The sequence below is a fragment of the Ambystoma mexicanum genome, chromosome 6p (assembly GCF_040938575.1).
Source record: "Ambystoma mexicanum isolate Mex_15411 chromosome 6p, UKY_AmexF1_1, whole genome shotgun sequence".
Lineage (NCBI taxonomy): Eukaryota > Metazoa > Chordata > Amphibia > Caudata > Ambystomatidae > Ambystoma > Ambystoma mexicanum.
This window is the reverse complement of record NC_090935.1, coordinates 249,317,871-249,338,774: the sequence shown is the minus strand read 5'-3', so window position 1 is coordinate 249,338,774 and position 20,904 is coordinate 249,317,871.

Here is a 20,904-nt window from a genome sequence, read left to right as displayed (position 1 = left end):
TCAATGGTGAGGGATCATGGGAGTCCAAAGGATAGCTCAGGGCTAACGTGCTCGCCTTGAAAGCCAGACGACATGGAGCAACACAGGTTCGATCCCCAGGTCTGCGCTTAGAAACCTCTGGGTATTAAGTGCATTATAAATAACATGTCATATCATAACCTCAAGCGTGCCACATGAGGCATGGAGGACGATTCCAGAAGGTCAACTGCTATATCTGCAGGCTGCTAATCACGTTTAGTCACTGATAGCTGAGAATTACTAGGTCTTATATACATTCTCGTCTGTTTTGTTTGATTCATTTGGCACATTGTTAATGTTATGTTTTGTCACATTACCCAAATACCACTGGAGACAATCTCTCCTCACTCTGCCTGTTGAGTCTGACTTTTATGTTTTCATTATTTACAATGTTTACCTTGTAAGATAATTTCTGTGTTTTATACCTGTTATCACGTGTTGGACCATTCATACCGTAATGTTGTATTGTAATAATAATGTTTGATACCCATTATTGCTTGTTATGCAATTGGCACTCCAATGCGGTGTGCCTATGCTTGATACATGTAATCTTGCGTTGGAGAAACAATAATGTAAGATTGTGTTGTGATACGAATTTTGATAAATTATATCTCTTCTTAGACAATTGTTCCTGAAAGGTTGTGTTCTCAAAATGATAACATTTATGTTTTGATAGAGAAGTGTAGCTTGGGAATGACTTGATTTGCAATGTGTATAAATGTATTTTTTTGAGTTTTAAAAATTAAAGTTTTCACTGTTTTAGCACTGGACGTTTGTGGCCGGCCATTTGTGTTTGTTCAGATTGGGGGGACTGCTTCAATCCAGGACATTCAAGACAAATTGTGGCTAGAAACTAGCAAACCATGGGACAAAAACATAGCTATTTATGATCACTTTTTATGTTTGGGACATTCTGAGGAAATGCAAAGATAACTGGGAAGGATTGTGGGAATGGAAGCAAAGCCATGGGTGGAGATGAGTTGACTGTTGTTCACCATTGTCAGTTAAAACAAGAGAAAGGCAAAATAAAGTTGGGAACTGGAAGATTGAAGAAGCAAAACTAGTCCCCAAATTTATTTAGAAGTTGTAAATTGAAGGGGCGGTATTAACAAGTGCTGGAGAATATTATAACACACAAGGGACAGAGAAGGTACAGCAGGCAGCTAACAGAACTTTTGTAGGAAGAGGAGAGCATCATTATTTGCACCTAGCATGAGGGTTTGTACTAAGAGGCAGAGGGTTTGGATTTCAAGCTCCCCAAGGAGGGGGGTTTAATGTGGGACAACCCAGATTTGAAGGACCACTACAGCAATGTTGGACATGTGGGAAGAAGGGGCACATTTAAAACGTATGCCAAAGCAGGGGAAGGATGCAACAGAATCACCAAGCAGCAGTTTCAAGAGGGGGGATGACATACCCCCCAGCACACGAATATTATGCTCATAATCACACATGGTATAAGGCACAAGCGAAACAGAAGCAACGAGGAAGGCCACCCCAAACACAGCAAGCCCTGATGCGCACACAGCAAGCCCCAATGCAGATACAGCAAGCACCAATGCAGATACAGGCACCAGCACAACGGAACAAAGTGACATTGTGGAACACATGCATATTGCCACAGGTACCTATAACTAGAATAGGGTGTGTGACAGAAGTGGGAGGAATTCCTTTCACTGACACAAGACTGGACATGTATCCTCAATAGGACAGCCTACAGACAGACCTGCTGTGTTCCATCCTATCAATTACACCATACCCACAAGAAAAACCTAAGGCCGGAATGACCATATGTGACAAACAAAAAATGTAATTCCTATCAGTTATGGGATGACTCATTCCTATGTCAGAGAAGGGGAGGCCCCAATGTCAGATATTGCCATGAAAGCACAAGGATTTCTGGGATGACAACCACAGTTCCTTTTATTGATGGATTAACCATTACTATAGGAGAACACACCATGTCTATGCCATTATTATATTCCCAAAAAACACCAGTTAACATATTACGGAGAGACCTGATGAGTAAATTAGAGATGATGATGTCATTTACGGACCAGGGAATAATATGTTCTAACCCAGGGGTCCATTTTTTGGATGCACAAGAATTCATAACAGTATTTTATGGCCAGGAAGCACAAAGTGAAGTACCACTAAACCCGGAAGTATTCTTTTACAGGACACACATATTGCTAGCATGGCTTCAAAGAATATAGGACAGACTTGTGGTTACCCACAGAATATTGGATTCAGCCAGAAGAATCCACAGACGTGGAGGAAGGACTGATAATGACAGTTGAGTTATAAGCAGCAATAGTGAGTGAGGAAAGAGTAATTCTACTTAGATGGTGAGGGGGTAAACTGGAGAACAGTGATCGCTCTTGACAAAGGACATAGATTGACTGGCTTAACAGATGAAAGCTTGTTTACAGATGACTCAGATGACAAATTGATGTTTAATGTAAGACATACAAATCGGTTCAAAATTGAGAAAAGAGAGATACCTCGGAGACTAGTGAATAAAGTACAATACTTTCACCAGGAAGATTTGGCACATATACCAAGCACATTGTGAACCAGTAGTCCCTATGATATTAATCTACTGAAAGGGGTGGGGGAAGTTAAAACAAACTGAAGCAGGCAGCTATTTTGCCATGAGTAAGACAATATCCTATGTCAAAGGAAGCTGATGAGGGAATCTATGAAACTATTGCCACCTTGATGCACCAAGGGATATTAGTGCCTTCAGAATAACCATGCAACACGTCTGTATACTTGATCAAAAAGGCAAAAGGGTGTGAAGATGTATCCAGGATTTACACCCGCTGAATAATATTGTTGAGGCAGGATTCCCATTGGTTCTGAATCCAGACACAATATTATGCAACATCCCATCCAAAGCCAAATATTTTACAGTAATTGATTTAACGAATGCATTCTTTTCAATACCCCAGCAGGAAGAGTCACAGTATTTGACCACATTATTTACTGTGAAATTACATTGAAACATACTCAGTTACCCCAGGGGTACTGTGAATCACCCTTAGTGTTTAACAGAGTGTTGCAGATGGACTTAGGGCATGTACAGCTTGACAGTGCTGTCATCCAATATGTGGTCGATATTCTGGTTTGTAGCATCATGGAAGAAGAGACTCAGTAAAACAGATGACATTATTGGCAGAGAAAGTGTACAAAGATGACAAAGAGAAAATGCAATAATGCAAAGAAGAAATCATGTATATATAGGTCAGCTAATATCAAGGGAAGGTGACACCTGAAAGAGTAGAAGCAATCAAGAAGACATCCAGGCCAGAGACAGTGAAGTAATTGCAGCAATTTTTAGGTGTTTGCAATTACTGCAGGGCATGGGATTTTGACTACAACACTTATGTCAGGCTGTTAGACCATATATGGAATAAAGGCACCATAATCATATTCTAAATGACACGCTAGTTGTGAGGTTAGTTTCCCAAACAAGTCTGGTTTTATTCAGAGTATCTTGATCGGCCGATCAGGTCTCAACTCCTCATGACGTGTGCTCACAAACACCGTGAGAGGAGAGAGAGCCGTCAATGAAGCAGTAATATATATACATAATACATCATCATTGTACAACATTATTCGGACCACCCATATACAGACGTGCAAGCTAGGGTACAGTAATTGACAGTTAGGCACGTAACTTCATTCAGTCTAAACATTCTGTATTTCCAGCTGAGGTTTGCAGAGACAGCTTACAGTTTTGGGGAACGCGGGGCACTGGCACAAAGAAGGATATCATGTTCGAGCAGAGAGACATTCCAACAATGTTATCTAGTTGCTGCGCTCACGGGATAAGGGTCAGACAGTTCTAAAGCAAAGAAATACCATCCTTCATGAAGGAGCACCGTTAGTTGCATATAATTCTCAGGTAACTGCCTTCTATGACAACGCTTGCAAGACAAGCTGGCACCTGGGCCTCTGATTAGCCACAGCTCTTGTACAGTTTCAAGGCTTTACCAAATAAATAAAACAATGTATTTCTGCAGGATTTCACATTCCTGTCTAAACAGGATTCAGATTTCAAGCTATGGCCTCGCACCATGTGTGAGTCTGAAGCACAGAATATAATTTGCAAAGCGGTACAAGAAAAAGAAAAAGAAAATGGTGGACAATTACAAAAATGGATTCCCACTGGCCACATTTAGGCTTCGTGGTTAGCAGTGTTCGTTGCATGATGCAATTTGCTTATGGCCAACATACATAATGTGACATTCGGGCTGTGCAATTACATTACAGTTTAACAAACCCTTCTTTTGGCCTTAAGCCAACTGTATCACCCATACATCGTATCTTCATCGGACCAAGTGTCACTTTCTGAACTACCCAGGTCACTATCATAATCACTATCATAAACACTAATTGCCATGAATTCTTTGATTACTTCATTCTCTTGCTCAATATTCTTTATAGGTTGTTTAGGTTCAAATTTTGGCACTTAATATCTGTATGCATTCATGTGTAATTATTGAACAGATGACTGGCAGACATTGTATACAAAAACAACAAAGTATGAGGCTACTAAGTATCACGATTACAATAGAGACCACCTTGCATCCCCACGACTGTAAAAATTCTCAGAACCATGTACTCAAATGTAAATGCCAGCCACCCGTGGGAACATGGATTTCAGAACTAAGGACATGTAAACTTTTAATTGCTTCAAATATTGTGGGGGAGGAATCATTTATGAAAACACAACACGCTGATCCCACTAATTTGCATAAACCTCCACGATCAGCCAAAATAATGTCAAGGACCATTCTATTTTGAAGTCCAACTAGTCTTATTGCTTTCTGTTCTAGTGTCATGTTATACAGGATGTCAGTGGTTTCATTAATCATTTTCTCTAACACTCGGGACAACCTTCTAATGTTCCATGAATTTATGGGCTACCCCCCGAAAGGTATAAAGGAGATCTAGATGTTTTAGATATTTCAGAAGTAGTGTCAAGGAATACACCAGGTAAAAGTATCCCTAGAAAACAGGTCCCTTCCCAGTCTTTAAGTAACCAGGGATAGGCTTGATCCCCACATACAAAATAAACAGGACCTCCTACATATAGTGATTTATCTTCATGTTCAAGTACAGCAGTATTCATGCATTTGGTAAATGCACCCATCGGATGAGAACTTTTCTTTCCCAAACAAAATGGGACAGAATGTGGACTATGATTAATAGTGTAAGAAGGAGGCATGGCGTCCTTATTACCTACAGGAGCCATCTTAAAAGTTATCCACGACTGGTATGGTCTAGAGAGTATATCATTGGGGCTAGACAAGACAATGTTCATTTTATTCTTATTTGTAAACACAGAACATCCTAATGGTGTCAGTACTAATCTTTCAAATTCATTTATATTGGTTCCATCAAAGTTTCCAGTGGTACTATCATTCCATCTTCCAAAGAAGAGGGCTCGTAGTGCAGCATAACAAGCAGTACTCAGGGGTAAGGGATGTACAAACCAACCCAGCCCTCTTTTTCCATGCTGGGGTAAATGCGAGCATACCCAGCAGTTACATTTATTCAGTATTGCATGGGTCATATTCATAATCAATAGAAGTGTATTGTTATCATAACCTTTTCGATGCTTAACATCTCGTGCAGGAAGAGTGTAAAAAAGCACATTTGCAGGGGTCGTAGTGGGAACAGTAACAGTTGGCAAAAGAGTATTCAATGGATATATTTGTTCTAGGTAGCAGGTCATTGGAATGAGAGTGAGCAAGATACAGATGAATACGATGAATAGCAGGATTTTCACAGACTGGGTCTTTCTCGGAGCTGGCTCGATGTCAATATATCCAGTCATAGTTCTATCCGCCTTGTCAGTACAAGAGGCAATAGGAGCAGAGCAGACATTTCTCAGAGGAAGTGATTTCAAACAAATGTTTCTCAGCGTCTGTAGAGTAAAGCCTTGCTGTTACGCTTTTTTGTTCAATATCTCTGCGAAGTGGCAACACACGTATTAGTCAGTAGAACTTCAGGATGCATACAGATGCAAACAGGTTTAATTGTGCCTGCCTAAGATGATAGCAAGCTGGTGTTTACCTCAGAGGCTCCAAAATGCCGGAGCAAGTATCAACATCAGATTTCCATAGTGTTGGTACGTTTGCCCCCGCTTGTTCACGCTAGGTTGCAAAGCCATTCACTTTTCAAAGATAGCACCGGGATAACGCGTGTCAGAGCTTCATCCAGTACCGTTGTACAGCTCATACACTCCTTTTCCCTAGGCCTCGGTTTCCAGCCCCAATCCGTGGGTCAGAAACAAAGGTTTTTGCAATCACTTTCAAACTCGTGGATGTAGATTGTACCTTGTAGAGGAGGTCCCAGACATGGCCTGCACCTCTACCCCCATTACAAGGTACCAGGAGCATATTCGCCAAGGTATGTGACGTATGAGGAGCAAATGAATCAACAAAGAGCTGTGTTGGAACTCTACCCAGTGTACATCAGAAGAGCCGTACTTGTTGAAGCACCCATAACCAGACAACCATGGGCTGCATATTACCCTCTTAGACAGCCATACCAGCAGCTGAGACGAAATGAAGAGTACCTACAGACGATCCAAAAAGAAACCCAAAGAGCCTTCATGGAAAGCCAGTGAAAATGACACAAGGGCCTGGACAGACTCGCGAATGAACGAAACCGGCTATCGAAGATAGCACGCCAGTGCGAGTAGCTATGAAAATAGATGTAATGGACACAGGAAAGAGACAATGTTAAAACGTAAGGAAAAGTTGCTATGAAACAAGATGGACGTAACCAACCAGTTAATGCGTGTAAATAGGCTTGGAACGCAAGAAGCTAAGAAAACGGTACTGCTTGCAATGCTTAGTAGAAGAATAGTAGAAGAATAGAGCGGCATGCACCATATATATATATATAGATATATATATATCTACCTCAATGAAGCACGCTATACTAGGGCGACTCCATTTTGTAAAGCAGAACTAAGCCCAGGCTGCAAGACGGCCACCAAGGCCGAGATTCATATTCCAGCTAAAGCCAGGAGGGTAGAGCGGAATCGAAACTCAGCAAGAAGTAGAATTCGAGATCAACTCCAGGAAGGGAGGAGAGCGGTAACTCCAGAGAACCGAAACTTAAGAGCATACCAGCCTGCCCCGTGAAGGTCAAGATAAGCTGGGCCCAGGCAGGTGGCGAGGCTAAAGGAGAATCAAATACACGAAAAACTGGAAACTGAAGCAAATTCATGGTGAACAGACACGTGACCTGCCAAGCACAAGGAGGCACCAACGTCTGATGTCACCCAGAACCCAAGGATGCCATAACCTTTCCTGATAAGAGGCTACAGTTTCGAGGCCATACCCAGCCAACTAATTGACACATAGCCCAAAGATACTGATTGATAGAAAGGAGGCAGGGTGAATCCTAGGGCATGAGGCACCTGGGTGTCCATTCTGCATGCTGCTAATTAAAGTGGAAATTTATGTCTAGTGGTGTAACCCACCCAATCACAATGGACCAAATAATCTAGGGTCCTATAGCTTGTAGAACCAATGAGACGTCGTAGTTGTCATGACGTCTGTCACGCGTGATGTAGAGGGTTGGACATAGACGCCCACCCGATAAGAGTTATCCAATCCACATGCTCTGTTACCATATACAGATATAGCACCTACACTTAAGTTACCTTTTCTAACCAATTATATTGCATGACGTGTTTTGTAGAGTTAGATCTCAATGATGACGGGTTTTGTGTATAAAAGTTACTGTTCAACTGAAGTTCGTGAAAGTTGGAGCGAGACAGGCGATCACAAGAATGCTGGTTTCCCTGTTTGATGTACTTGTCATTAAACGGAATTCCCTTTGCCAAACTACTGAGTCCTCCTTGTTGGGTCATGTTGGAGCAAGTGAATCCTGCACCTCCATTCCTCACATGGTGCAGCTATCTTGTTTTACAAGTACTAGAGGGTGAGCACTGGCCTATGGGCCCGTCAGTGGTTATCCCGTCCTCTTTTACACTTGGTAGCGTGAGGATTGTTTCGGCCATCGATTATTGATTATACATTTTAAGACACCCATAGGCCGACGGCACGAAGTAACTCTGGGCCTTCGGCAATATCACGAGTCCTTTCGCCATTCCGGCAGAGTAGACTGAGAAGCTTCCCGTGGGCAATGATAGTATAATTTCGGAAAAATCTGCAGTGGGTCTGAAGGAACCTGCCTTTCCAAGCATAACCTTTCTCATTCCCACGGGCAGCGGATCGGACGAAAGGACTGCAAAAGGCTGAAGAGGAAGGGGCGGTGTTCCCAAACTCCAGAGAGGAAAAAGATGCGATCGGTGAGTGAAACAATAAACTCGTTACTTTGGCAAATGTCTTGTAGGCACTGGAACAAGTAAGGGAGGGTGGCAGAGAAAAATAAAATAGTTAGAAATAGAGAAGACTGTATATATATAAAGGGTTAATGACTCGAGTATTAGAGAAAAATGTAAGGTTACCGGGGGGCACCTGAGAGAAAAACGTAAGGATACCGTGGGAGCACCCGAGAGAAAAACGTAAGGTTACCGGGGGGGCACCCGAGAGAAAAACGTAAGGTTACTGGGGGGGGCACCCGAGAGAAAAACGTAAGGTTACCGGGGGGGCACCCGAGAGAAAAATGTAAGGTTACGGGAGGGGCACCCGAGAGAAAAATGTAAGGTTACCGGGGGGCACCCGAGAGAAAAACGTAAGGTTACTGGGGAGGCACCCGAGAGAAAAACATAAGGTTACCGGGGGGCACCCGAGAGAAAACCATAAGGATTCGCCTTGTTCCTGTGCTTTAATATAGCGGTCAGAAGAAACGTGAACCAAGAGCCCATATAATAGGGGACAACTAGGCTACGGTGACGATTAAAGACGGCACTAATGGAGTTCGTTTAGACCCCATGGTGGGGTATTATTTAGAAGGCAGGTATATGTGTGACCAGCTGGTGTCCGTCTAGTCTGTCAAGTGTCTGTCTTATGTGTTCTGCTGCATGCCAAATGTAAGAAGAATTTCTATCATTGATTGTTTGAAATGAACGTGTGGTTTTACGCGATTCTGTAACTAAGAGGGAATCGCACATGGATTGATGTTTTTGAGTAAATTGATGATATAGAATTTTGGCGGGAAAACATTGGATTGGAGCTTGCGTATTTGGTGCTCGCTCATATTGTTGAAAGTATTGAAATTGCATGAAAATATTATTGGTAACGGAATTTAGAATGGAGGAGATTACCCGACTTGCCCACTTATGTAAGCAGTTGCCTAAACATGCAACCAATCTTTAAAAAAACAGTACTGAGTGGGTAAAGGGCACCGCCCACAAAATGTTTATGCCATGGTCACAGAACGGGTCCCTATCTAAAGCCGTCCTGCAGCATGACGACTTATCTGCATGCCACATATACCGGCAAGAAACTAGAGAAACGTCTTGCTGTTCTGGAACTTTGGAAAATGTTCGAACAGATGAAGAAGGAAGAATCTCCTGCAGACTGGATAGTAAACATATGCACGGAGGGGGGACGCCTACCGCGCCACCAGCCCCGCCTTAGCCAGTCATCGAGGGAAGTAAGACAGAGGGACTCTACCCGCTAAGAGAACTAAAGGCAGCCACGGGGTACAGCAACCCCGTATATGAGTCACCTATGTACAGTAGTGATGTAATAAAAGAGAAGGAGCAGGAAATTAATCTTGCCTCCGCAGTCCAGCGGGACAAGGAGAGACACGATAATGATGAAGGGAAGGACCAAGCACAGAGCTGTGCATCTCTTGGTAAGGAGAGAGAGGGAAAAAAATGGAAAGGGAGTGAAAATAGAACAGATGAAATAGCATTCGCGAAAGACGAATGGATGGGAGGTCAGATATTGCTGAAGCTTGATGGAAGTGAAAGTGATGGTATAAGGCCGAGAGAGAAGGTCTGATGAGGTACAGAGAAAGGAAAAAGAGAAGGAAACGAATATGAGGGATGAAAGGATAAGAAGGAGGGATAGGCTGAGGCGAGAGCAACTATATCGTGAAGAGCAAGAGAAACAGCTCGTTCGCAAACAGAAGGCAGCCTATGACCAGCACGGACAGGATAAGCAAACATTGGAGGAAGTTAGAAGGGCAAAGGAACGTAGAGACGAAAGGATGAGGGAAGTAGATAAGGCTAGAGAAGAAGCGAGGAAGCGCAAAGAAATAACTGAGGAATTAGAGCGTAAGCGCAGACAGAGGGCACGAGACCTTGAGTATTTGGGGCGGGAAGTCAAAAAACCCAATCCTGTTGTAGAGTGGGAGGACATAGAAGAATTCTTTCCTGCAAATGACTCGGTACCAGGTATGAGTGGGGCAAATATTGAGGATGACTTCGATACCAGAAGCATCAGGGAAACGATTGACAAAATATACAATGAGATGGGGCTGGAACAGATATCCCATGGGGGAAGGGAAAATGAGCACTTATAGAGCACTCAGCTATATGACACTGAGGATGTCATCCGAAGTAGTGGGAGCAGGGGACTGTCCCTAGACAGGCTGGAGATTGGGCAGAACGAAGAAGATGCACAGAGTTGTGTAAACTGGGAAAGATCAGAATCCGACTCCAGTGGGGAGACGGAGGACGAGGCACACGAAGGAGGGAGACGGCGCGATAGGTGGCTCCCAGGGAACCAAGGGGCACGATGGTCAGATGCTAGCGAATCCGCAACCGGGACACCAATGTCTGCTGAGCAGCCCGGCCGACATGAAGGAATACCCCACGGTCGGACGGGGGTGGCAGAATGAGGCCATTGCCAGGTAGAAGGCAATGCAAGAATGATACCCCAGCCATAGACAGGAGGGATAGGGGGAAAGAGAAGGAAGACTGCACGTTCCAATTCCCACTGTTAGAAAAAGGGGAGCAGGACCACAATATATTCCATGGCCACACGTGGACCGAGAAAACCTCGAAAACAACCTTCCAATGCTGACATCGGGAGCCGGGAAGTGGATACATGAGTTAGAGAAAATGACAAGGGGCGTCACCTTAGCTATAGGGGACATTAAGGGCCCCCTGATCGCCATACTTGGTGAAAGGCCCAACGATGTATGGAAACAGGCTGGGTATCCTCGAGTAGCCACAATTGACACTTCCCAAGACGGAGCGCCATTTAACAATTGTAGAGCAGCAGTGTGGAAAGCGCTGCAAATGCTTTACCCTGACACTTCCGATATGGGAGCTATAATGACACGAAAAATGAAAGAGTCAGAGGATCTGTTGATTTATATCCAGAATGTTCAAGACGCATGGGTGCTCAAAACGCATGAGTCTTGGACGAAATCGATCCCTGTATTCTACCACATATTATGCCAGGGGTTGCCTGAACTGGTACAAAAGCATCTTAAGAAATTAGTAGGAGTAGAAGCTAGACCCTGGGCCGAAATACAGTTGACAATTGCGCACTACTGCAGATTGTTGCAAGAGAAAAACCGGAAAAAAGAGACAACTCATAAGGGTGAGGAGGCAAAGCTGGTGCAAAAGAAACTCTCAAAGTATGCTCTCGGGGGAGCCATGCTGACAAACCCAGCTGAACCAAGCACGCAATCAGTAGCTAACCCATCCCAGCATAACCAGGGTAACGCGATAACCTGAGAGGTAGGGGTTTAGGAGGAAGAGGATGGCAGAGTAACCAGGGTGGTTTCGAGGTAACCAAGGTGGATTTCAAAATGTGCAGATGGGCAGTCCAGCCACGCCAGATGGACAGATGGCCCGACCACCACCGGTGTGTTGGCTATGTGGAATAACAGTACATGTGGCACACATGTGTAGAAGCCAAGGCATGTGGCAAAATGGCCAAGGAATGGGGACCGGCATGGTGAACCAGCCTACCGACCTGCACCAGGGCGGTGCACAAAATCACATAGTGCAGCAGCAGACGTCAGGTTTGCTGCAAGGTACGCAGCAAGTGGTTCAACCCTCGAACATGGGGAACCCGCCACAGGACATTCCCAGCAGACACCGCAGCAAATGCCTCAGGGCACTAACTCCAGAGGGGGAGACAACCCTGGAAATGGGGGAAATCCACAGGCATACAGTGGGCCAAACTTATATATGAAATAGGACAGCTCACGGGGGACTATGATGTGCTCTATCCTATCAGTGACACCAGACCCTAATAGGGAACCTAAGGTGAATGTTGTCATAGGGGGCAGAGATATTCCTTCTTAGTTGACACGGGTGCAACGCACTCATGCATACGAGAAGGCATGTTTTCCTTGTCCGGCGAGGCCATGGATACTCAGAGTTTCACAGGAGCTCACAGTAGAGTTCCCTTTACAGACGCGCTCCCAGTCTCTGCAGGAGAGTGCAAAATTAATGTACCCTTATTGTATTCACAACAGACCCCAGTAAACATCCTGGGTCGGGACTTGATGACAAAGTTGAATATGACAATCTCATTTACCGAGAATGGTATAGTGTGCTCCACTCCAGGAATGCATTATTCAAACATATGCAAAATAATTAGAGCATACTCAGGATGCATAGCCATGAGAGCTACATCCTTAGAACCAGACGTATTCGCATATGGAGTGCGGGTGCTCATGACGGGATTGCCAGGCCTCGCAGATAAAACTATGAGAACCCCTGATGAGTTCCTATTCAGACCAAGAATACCTATGCACGAAGAGGAGGGACAAGTATTTCCCTTAATGATACAATCTGCCGCAGTGCGAGAGAACGTGGCATTGGTTGAAGGATATGATGACGAAGGGAGACAATGGTGCGCAATTAACACCATCGAAGAAGGGTACTGAGTGACCAATGTCACCGATGACGATCTATTCGAAGAACACCATGACCTAGAAGAGACATGGGTGGAAGTGAATCTCACCTTTTTGGTCAAAATGATTAAACGAGAAGTGCCACAAAGAATGATGTTGGCACTGATACGTCCAGAATACTTTAATGATGACATGGCCCAAGTACCCGTCACAGTATGGACTACAGGGCCTTATGATGTAGGCCTCTGGAAGAGGGCTGGTGAAGTAAAAAATTAAATTGAAACCAGGAGCAATTTTAACAAGAGCGCGACAATATCCCATGTCCAGAGAAGCGGATGAAGGGATTGCGAAGACAATTTCCGCCATGATGAAACAGGGTATCCTAGTGACGTCAGAATCACCTTGCAACACAGTGATTTACCCCGTCAAGAAATCAAAGGGAGGGTCTTGGAGGTTGATCCGAGATTTAAGGCTATTAAACAATATTGTTGAAGTCAAGTTCCCTCTAGTTCCTAACCCATCTACAATTCTATGCAGCATACCCACTGAGGCAAAATATTTCCTGGTGATCGATTTGAAAAATGCATTTTTCTCAACCCCGTTGCACCGTGATTCGCAAGACCTGACGTCGTTTACTTTTAACAAATGCGTCTGAAAAGCACGAGATTGCCACAGGGGTATTGTGAGTCTCCGTCTATCTTCAATAGAGTCCTGAAAATGGAGCTAAGCAATATTGCAATAGACAGTGTTGTCTTGCAGTATGTAGATGACATTCTGATCTGCAGCACCACTGAAGAGCAATGCAGGCGTGACTCTGTCCAGCTACTGACTATACTGGCTGAGAAAGGTTATAAGGTTGACAAGGAGAAGTTGCAATACTGTCAAGAAGAGGTACTGTACATAGGCCAGCTAATCTCCCACAATGGGAAAAAGATAACCCCAGAAAGAGCTGAAGCTATCATGAACACGGCTAAGCCACTCACGATAAAATAAATGCAGAGCTTCCTAGGCCTGTGCAATTATGTCAGAGCATGGGTCTTCGATTACAGCTCGTATAACAAGCCCTTGCTTCAGGCTTTGAAGAAAGCCCAGGCGACAAAGGAAACAGTCGAATGGACTGAGATAATGGAAAAGGGATTTGCAGAACTCAAAGGGGCGATTTGTAAGGCCACAGTTTTAGGGATTCTAAATTATGCAAAGGAATTCTACCTGTTTTCACATACTGATGGTAATTTTATGACGGCAGTACTTGCTCAACGAACTTCACTATGGTATAAACCCAACGCGCATTACAGCAGGAGTCTGGACCCGGTTATGAGAGGCCACTTCCCATGCGAACAAAATCTCACTGCCGCCGCATTTGCCGTCGAGAAGGCATCATCCATAGTGATGGGGTGCTCCTTGACTTTGTATGTAGAGCACTCATTATTTGCCATACTACAAAAACCGAAGGGAACGCTGACATCTCAGAGAGCATCCGCTTATGAGGTGATTATCTCTAACCCGTCGATCAAAATAGTTCGATGTAAAACTGTAAATCCAGCCACGTTCATAGCTGAACCAGTCACAGAGGGAGAACCTATACATGACTGTACAAACTACGAGGAATTCTATGTTGAAATCCCCAGGGTAAAAGAAAATGCCCTGGCAGGTGGTGAGATTGTGTTCATTGACGGTTCTTCGAGAATTGATCTAGAAGACGGATAAAGATATACAGGCATTGCCATAATAAAACACATGGCAAACGGAGAATTACAAGTGCTCGTTAGTGCACGACTACCATTTCATTATTCAGCACAGGCTGCAGAATTATTGGCGTTGATGCTCGTCATTGAGAATCATGCAGACCAGGAGGTAACGGTGAACAGTGACTCCGCCTATGTGATGTCCACAGTGCATGCAGGACTGGCGCGCTGGAAAAGGAGGGGCTTCCTCCGAGCAGACGGCACGTCAGTACAGCACGCAGCCTTATTGGACAGGCGGATTAAGGCACTACAGCTCCCACTGGGCATAGCGCTCATGAAATGCGCCGCTCACACCAAAGGGATGGATTTTGTGTCACGTGGAAATCATGAAGCGGACACGGAAGCCAAGTGTATGGCGTCCAAGACTGAACCGATCATGGACGTGGAAGTGGCACGTACCCATGAAACGATGATGGTAGCACGAGCCACACCTGAGGCCTTTAGCAGTATGGAGCTAAAAGGGGAGGCACCTCAGGAGGAGAAGAATTTGTGGAAATGTCGAGGGTGCTCCTTAAGCCCCTCTGACGGATTGTGGAGGCAGGACAGCACTGGTAAACCAGTAAGACCTGTCGCCCTACTAAAAATAGCATTTGAGCAATTGCACTACCCTATACATATGACAAAAGAAAATCTTGCTGCAACGCTCGCAGAAGACTGGTTACCACTGAATTTAGCAGAGCATGTTGCATTTTTTATGATGAACTGCATTATCTGGCAGCAATTCACCGCTGGGCACACATTAAAAGTAGTGAGAGGAGTTATCCCCCGGCCCAATGGCCCGTTCCAGCACTTGCATATCGATTATGTCGACATGGTTCAAGTGTGCAATGGGTACAGGTATTTAATTGTGGTGGTGTGTCCATTCTCTAGATGAATAGAAGCAGGTCCCTGGACACACCCAGACGCTACCTGTGCTGCCATATTTCTGGTGAGGGAGGTGTTCCCTAGATGGGGGGTGTGCGAGGTAATGAGGTCAGATAACGGGGCTCACTTTGTCAATTCAGTGTTCGAGCAGATCAGCTTGCTGCTTGGTATAAAGCACAAGTTCTCGTTGGCGTATCATCCGGAGGGGAATGGCATATGTGAACGGCTCAACGGCTTGTTAAAGGAGAGGACAGCCAAGCTGAAACTCACATTAAAAAAGCGATGGCTGCACTGTCTCCACTGGCATTGTATGCACTTCGGAACCAACCAGGCTCCGACCATCATCTCACGCCGCACGAGATAGTCACAGGCAGAAGGATGACCCCTCTTACCCCCCAATATAGAGCTAGATGTGATGCCCAGCCAACAAGAGGGGTCATGGGGACAGAGATGCAGGATTACTTGAACTGTGTGACATCCAGCATCTCTGTCATTTCAGGCCAGCTGCAGCGACGGCGAAAAGGGTGCAGCACAGTACAAAATACAACAGGAATTACTGAAACAGGCGCCGCACAAGGTTTATGTGCGCATCTCGTCTTTCATGGTGATGCCGTACTTATAAGGAACTTCACAAGAAAGAGGTGGGACGAGCCACGATTTAATGGCCCTTTCATTGTAGAGGACTGCACTCCGTCGGCCGTCAAGCTTCAAGTAAGGAGGGCGTGGCTCTTCCTAAATGACATTAAACCATACATAGGGGAGAACCCTCCAATTGCATCTAACCACGAAGAAACCACAGACAACGGGGAAGAACCTCAGCACGTGCAGACAAGATCCATGGCGAAGAAGAAGGACGCATGAGCAGCAAAATAAAGGCAAGAGAATTCTGTTTTAAAATTGTGGCCTTTTAACCGAACATTTCCTAAGCTCAGAGAAGGATGATAAACAACAATAATACGGACACTCTGTGCACCACAGTTGCAGGGTACAGAGAAGTGCATCCAAAACCACAACAAAGTTGATAAACCGAACTTTTGAAATACAGACTGCGAAAAAGACATTCTCTGAGAGCGCAGCACAGCGTTCTGAGGCAACCAGTGTCAAGACTTTGTTTACAGAACTTATGTTATCCCCCAACAAAGACCTCAAGTGGGATGTGCTCACATACTTCCAGCTGATGGTGATATCATGTCCGTCACTCATAGGGAGAGAAACCAGTGTCACAGACTTTCAAGATCCTGCCAACAAGGAAGTAATCCGGCACCTGCTGACTGTCATCGCGGAGGCTCTTGCCGAGCTACCCGAGCACAGTGAAGAGGACACAAATGCTTCCACCACCGGTAGACATTGATGAACTCACCTTCATACTGTTCTTCCAAATAAAAGAGAAGTGCCCGGCACGTATTGGAAGGACCACGGACACACAAACGTTTATCAGAGACCCAAGGAACTTAGCACAACTGAATCAGCTGTGGACTAAACTAAATAACCTGGTGGCAATCCACTTAACAGGAAAGTGCAGTGACTGTTCAAGTCAAAAGAAAAGCTTGTTATCGGGACTCAGAAAAACAGGACAAATGTCCCTGTCACCCGAGGACACCCGGCTGGCGCACATCATCCTGTTCAGACTGGTCACAGACTATCCAGAAATGGTGGGAAGGCCTACTGATGTTGACGTCATCACCTTCCTCAGAGATCCAGCCAATGTCCCACACATGGGCACACTCCTCCACGGCATCATGCTCCAAGTAGAGCTATCCAACTTCCAGCGAGAATACCTTAGGAGGTTCCAATGAGACTTTCCGCCATGGGACAGATCGTGGAAACAGAGAGTCAGTGCTTTATCTTTCCGCCGTGGGACAGATCGTGGAGACAGAAAGTCAGTGCTTTATCTTTCCGCCACGGGAAAGATTGTGGAGACAGAAAGTCAGTGCTTTATCTTTCCACCGTGGGACAGATCGAGAAGAGCGGAAAACGAGAACTCCACCATTGTGTTTTTTCTTTTTCTATTTTTTCCTATTTATATTTTTATTTTGTATTTTTCATGTTCACTTTCATTTTTATTTTTATTTTTACAACATTTTATTTTGTGTGATTTTTGGCAGTTCCATCTTTTTCATTCCTCCGTATTGAACAGGTCCCAGCATGTCCTCAGGACCAAGACAAATTCGAGGAGTGCACTGGGATTTTACCTATTGTAGATATGCATAATAAATGTGATGTGCCAAAGATGCTAGCCTAACCTTTTTCCATAGTCTAGCAAGGGAACTGTACCCCTCACCCAGAGACAACCGTCATCACCCGCAAGAGGGGGGACACGAGCATCACTCATCACTTTAGTAATTCACGAACTCTGGAGTAAAAAATCGGAGTAAGAAAAAGGAGTAAATGCTGAAAATAGACTTATATTCGACATGGGGGCCCAGAACAGGGGCCCCCCGTTCCCTGGAAGAAAATGCTGCCAATTATCTTATAGATCTATTATGTGTATATGCATAGTAATTATCATTGTGTTTCTGTCATTGACCATCAGAACTGCATTTTTTATCGGTGCACGAAGCGCCCCAATTTCAGTGCACCACCTGATAATGAGCGCCTGGGTCCCACGAAAGCACCCATACCCTATATAATTATCCCAGTTCCAAGAAAACCTGATGATGAAGTAAACAACTAAAATTGAATGTAATTAAAGGTGATTTTCACACATATAAGGTAACAAATGAAGAAGGAAACTGGAGACAGGGTCAGCACGGAATGAATGAAAATGTAGCACTGACCACTGCACGCACTCACACACTGAATGCACACGAACAAGGGCAAGTGTCAATAGCTACTGGGCCACAGACGAAGGCAACAGAGAAAACGAGACTGCCTGCCGAACAACCAGTTCTAGAAAACAGTAGAAGTAACCAAGAAGAACCAAGGGAGAAACTAAAGAGAGAGGGCATAGCAAAATCCTTCAAAGGAACAGAAGTAGCCACAAAAAAACACACAGAAAAACCCCAAATGCTGATAGATTATTTGTTCCCGTTCATAGTTAGAGCAAAGAAACTACACGAGGAGCTGGAAAAAAGAACTACAGAGACTATAAAGACGAGCTCTAACGCAAGGAACAAGCACCAGGCCCAAGACACAGCCACGCGTTGGGGAGTCGGCGAGTCAATGGTGGCTAGAGAACATCTACGAAAGATTACAAAAGGAAAGGAAAAGAAACGCAAAATCTTCTCCTACCACAGCGATACAGGTAATGAAACCTGCGCCTCAGACAAGCATGCACGAGAATCCTCAAGCAAGAAAGAGTCATATAGATGCATTTAGAGACGTGGTTATAGCTAACTACAAAAGGACGTTGAGGATCAAGAGAAACCCACATGAAGAGAACAATAAACTCAGTGATTACCTGGACAGCACAGCTTATCTCGGAAACAACATATGGTACCAACACATGAAGGAAGTAGGACGAAGCCAATCAGAAGGAGAATGTTTCGTCTGTGCACTCCTACCGTACAGCATGGGAAAATCCAAGATCTTTGGAGCTGTGGAAATTGATGTTCCCACAACACACTATATGTCACACGTAGCAATGTGCAACACCAGAGGACAATTTATGGGAAGAGATGCTTCACTGATATGGGCCACCGAAAAGGACTACCCAGATGAAGATGGCTACGTCCAGGACATTAAGACAAGAAATAGGGTGCATACCAGGAATCACGTGATCAGATACGAGGATCCTGACGTCAAATATCAGGAACACGATGGGTAATAAACCCGAGATTGAACATTCAAGGGAAAACTGCAAAAGAGGCTCAAATCTGTAAGAACAGGGGCCAAATGCAGATCTGGGGAACAGTGGTTTCCCCAAATGGATGGGATGAAGTAGTAGTAATCTGCCGAGCATGGATTGTCCTCGGAGCCTGCAAGGAAGCAATAGAGAACTCACAGAGGTTATGCAAATCTCTATGGCAAAAGTTGGTCAAGTTGCTAACATGGGTCGAAGACAGAGGAGGACCCCTGCAAATAGTACCACTGGAAAGCCTGAAACTATGCTTCAGAAGTAATGCCACAAGGAAGATGGGAGAGAATGCAAACTGCGGACGAATCTTTGAAGCCCCAGGAATGACACAAGGAACCACAGTTATTATGGACCATTACTGGGCGTGTGGATCCAAGGCATATATAAGACTACCGAAGAACTGTGGAGGCATATGCACACTGGTAAATGTCCATGTCCCCGCACTAGTGATCCCAAAAAATGACCTGAATTTGGGCAGTTTCCCAAAAGCAGATGCTCATCTAAGAAAAAGGAGATCTGTGGAACTGGTATCCAGGATAAAGAGAGAACATTACTTTTCTACCAAATCAGAAGAGGCATTCCATGCAATCCCATATGAACACAGGCTATTCAGTCTCACCTCAACAGTATTCACCACAATGCTCTTGCCACACATCTAAATTGGAGTGAATGCTAAATGGCTGCAGATAACCAGATGGGAGTTATTGCAGACCATCAACACTACTATAAAAGGATTCAACGCAATCAGAGAAGAACTGAGAGCCATCAGACTGATGACCCTCCAGAACAGATATGTACTTGACATGATCACAGCGATCGATGGATGGAGGTGTTTGCACAAAACTCCTAGAATCGTGTTGCACATTTACACCATCGCACGATGAAGAAAATGGAAGCCTAACAGAAGCCATAAGTATGTTGACAAACCTAAAGAACCAGACGATCGACGAAAGTGATGAAGTGGATGATGACAGCTGGTTTGGAGCCCTGTTCTCATGGGTCCCACAATGAATAGCAGATATATTCAAGATTCTGGGAGCCTTACTAGCAATGATACTGCTAGGATTCTGTGTTATCAAGATAATCATCACACAGTGTCAGAAAACTGCGAAGAAGGCCATTGGGATGAAAATCATGGTCGATGTCGAATCAGGATGGAAGCCTGGAGACCTGACTGACGAAGACATAAGAGACTTTGTGAAAGATAGTGAATTTGCACCAGAAGGAACAAAATTCACATATCACAGGAAACAAAGAAAGTATGAAGGAAAATGGATATATTGCAGCCCAATTGGACAATGCCAACTAATGACCTGGAACAAAGACGAACATGTAAAAACAGCAGGAAGTTTGAAAGGAGTGATAAAAATATGGACTCCCAAGATGCACACATTCACGCCATTGTGTACAAATACTGAAGTTGACGAACAAGACATAGATGAATCAAGAAAGACGAACACAAAGGAGGACGCAGAAGTGGTTGATGAACCGACCAGAGGGGGGAGTGTAGAGGAGGTCCCATACATGGCCTGCACCCCTACCCCCCATTACGAGGGACCAGGAGCATTCTCGCCAAGGTATGTGACGTATGAGGAGAAAATGAACCAATAAAGAGCTGCGTTGGGACTCTGCCCAGTGTACATCAGAAGAGCCGTACCTGTTGAAGCACCCATAACCAGACAACCATGGGCTGCACATTATCCTCTTAGACAGCCATAC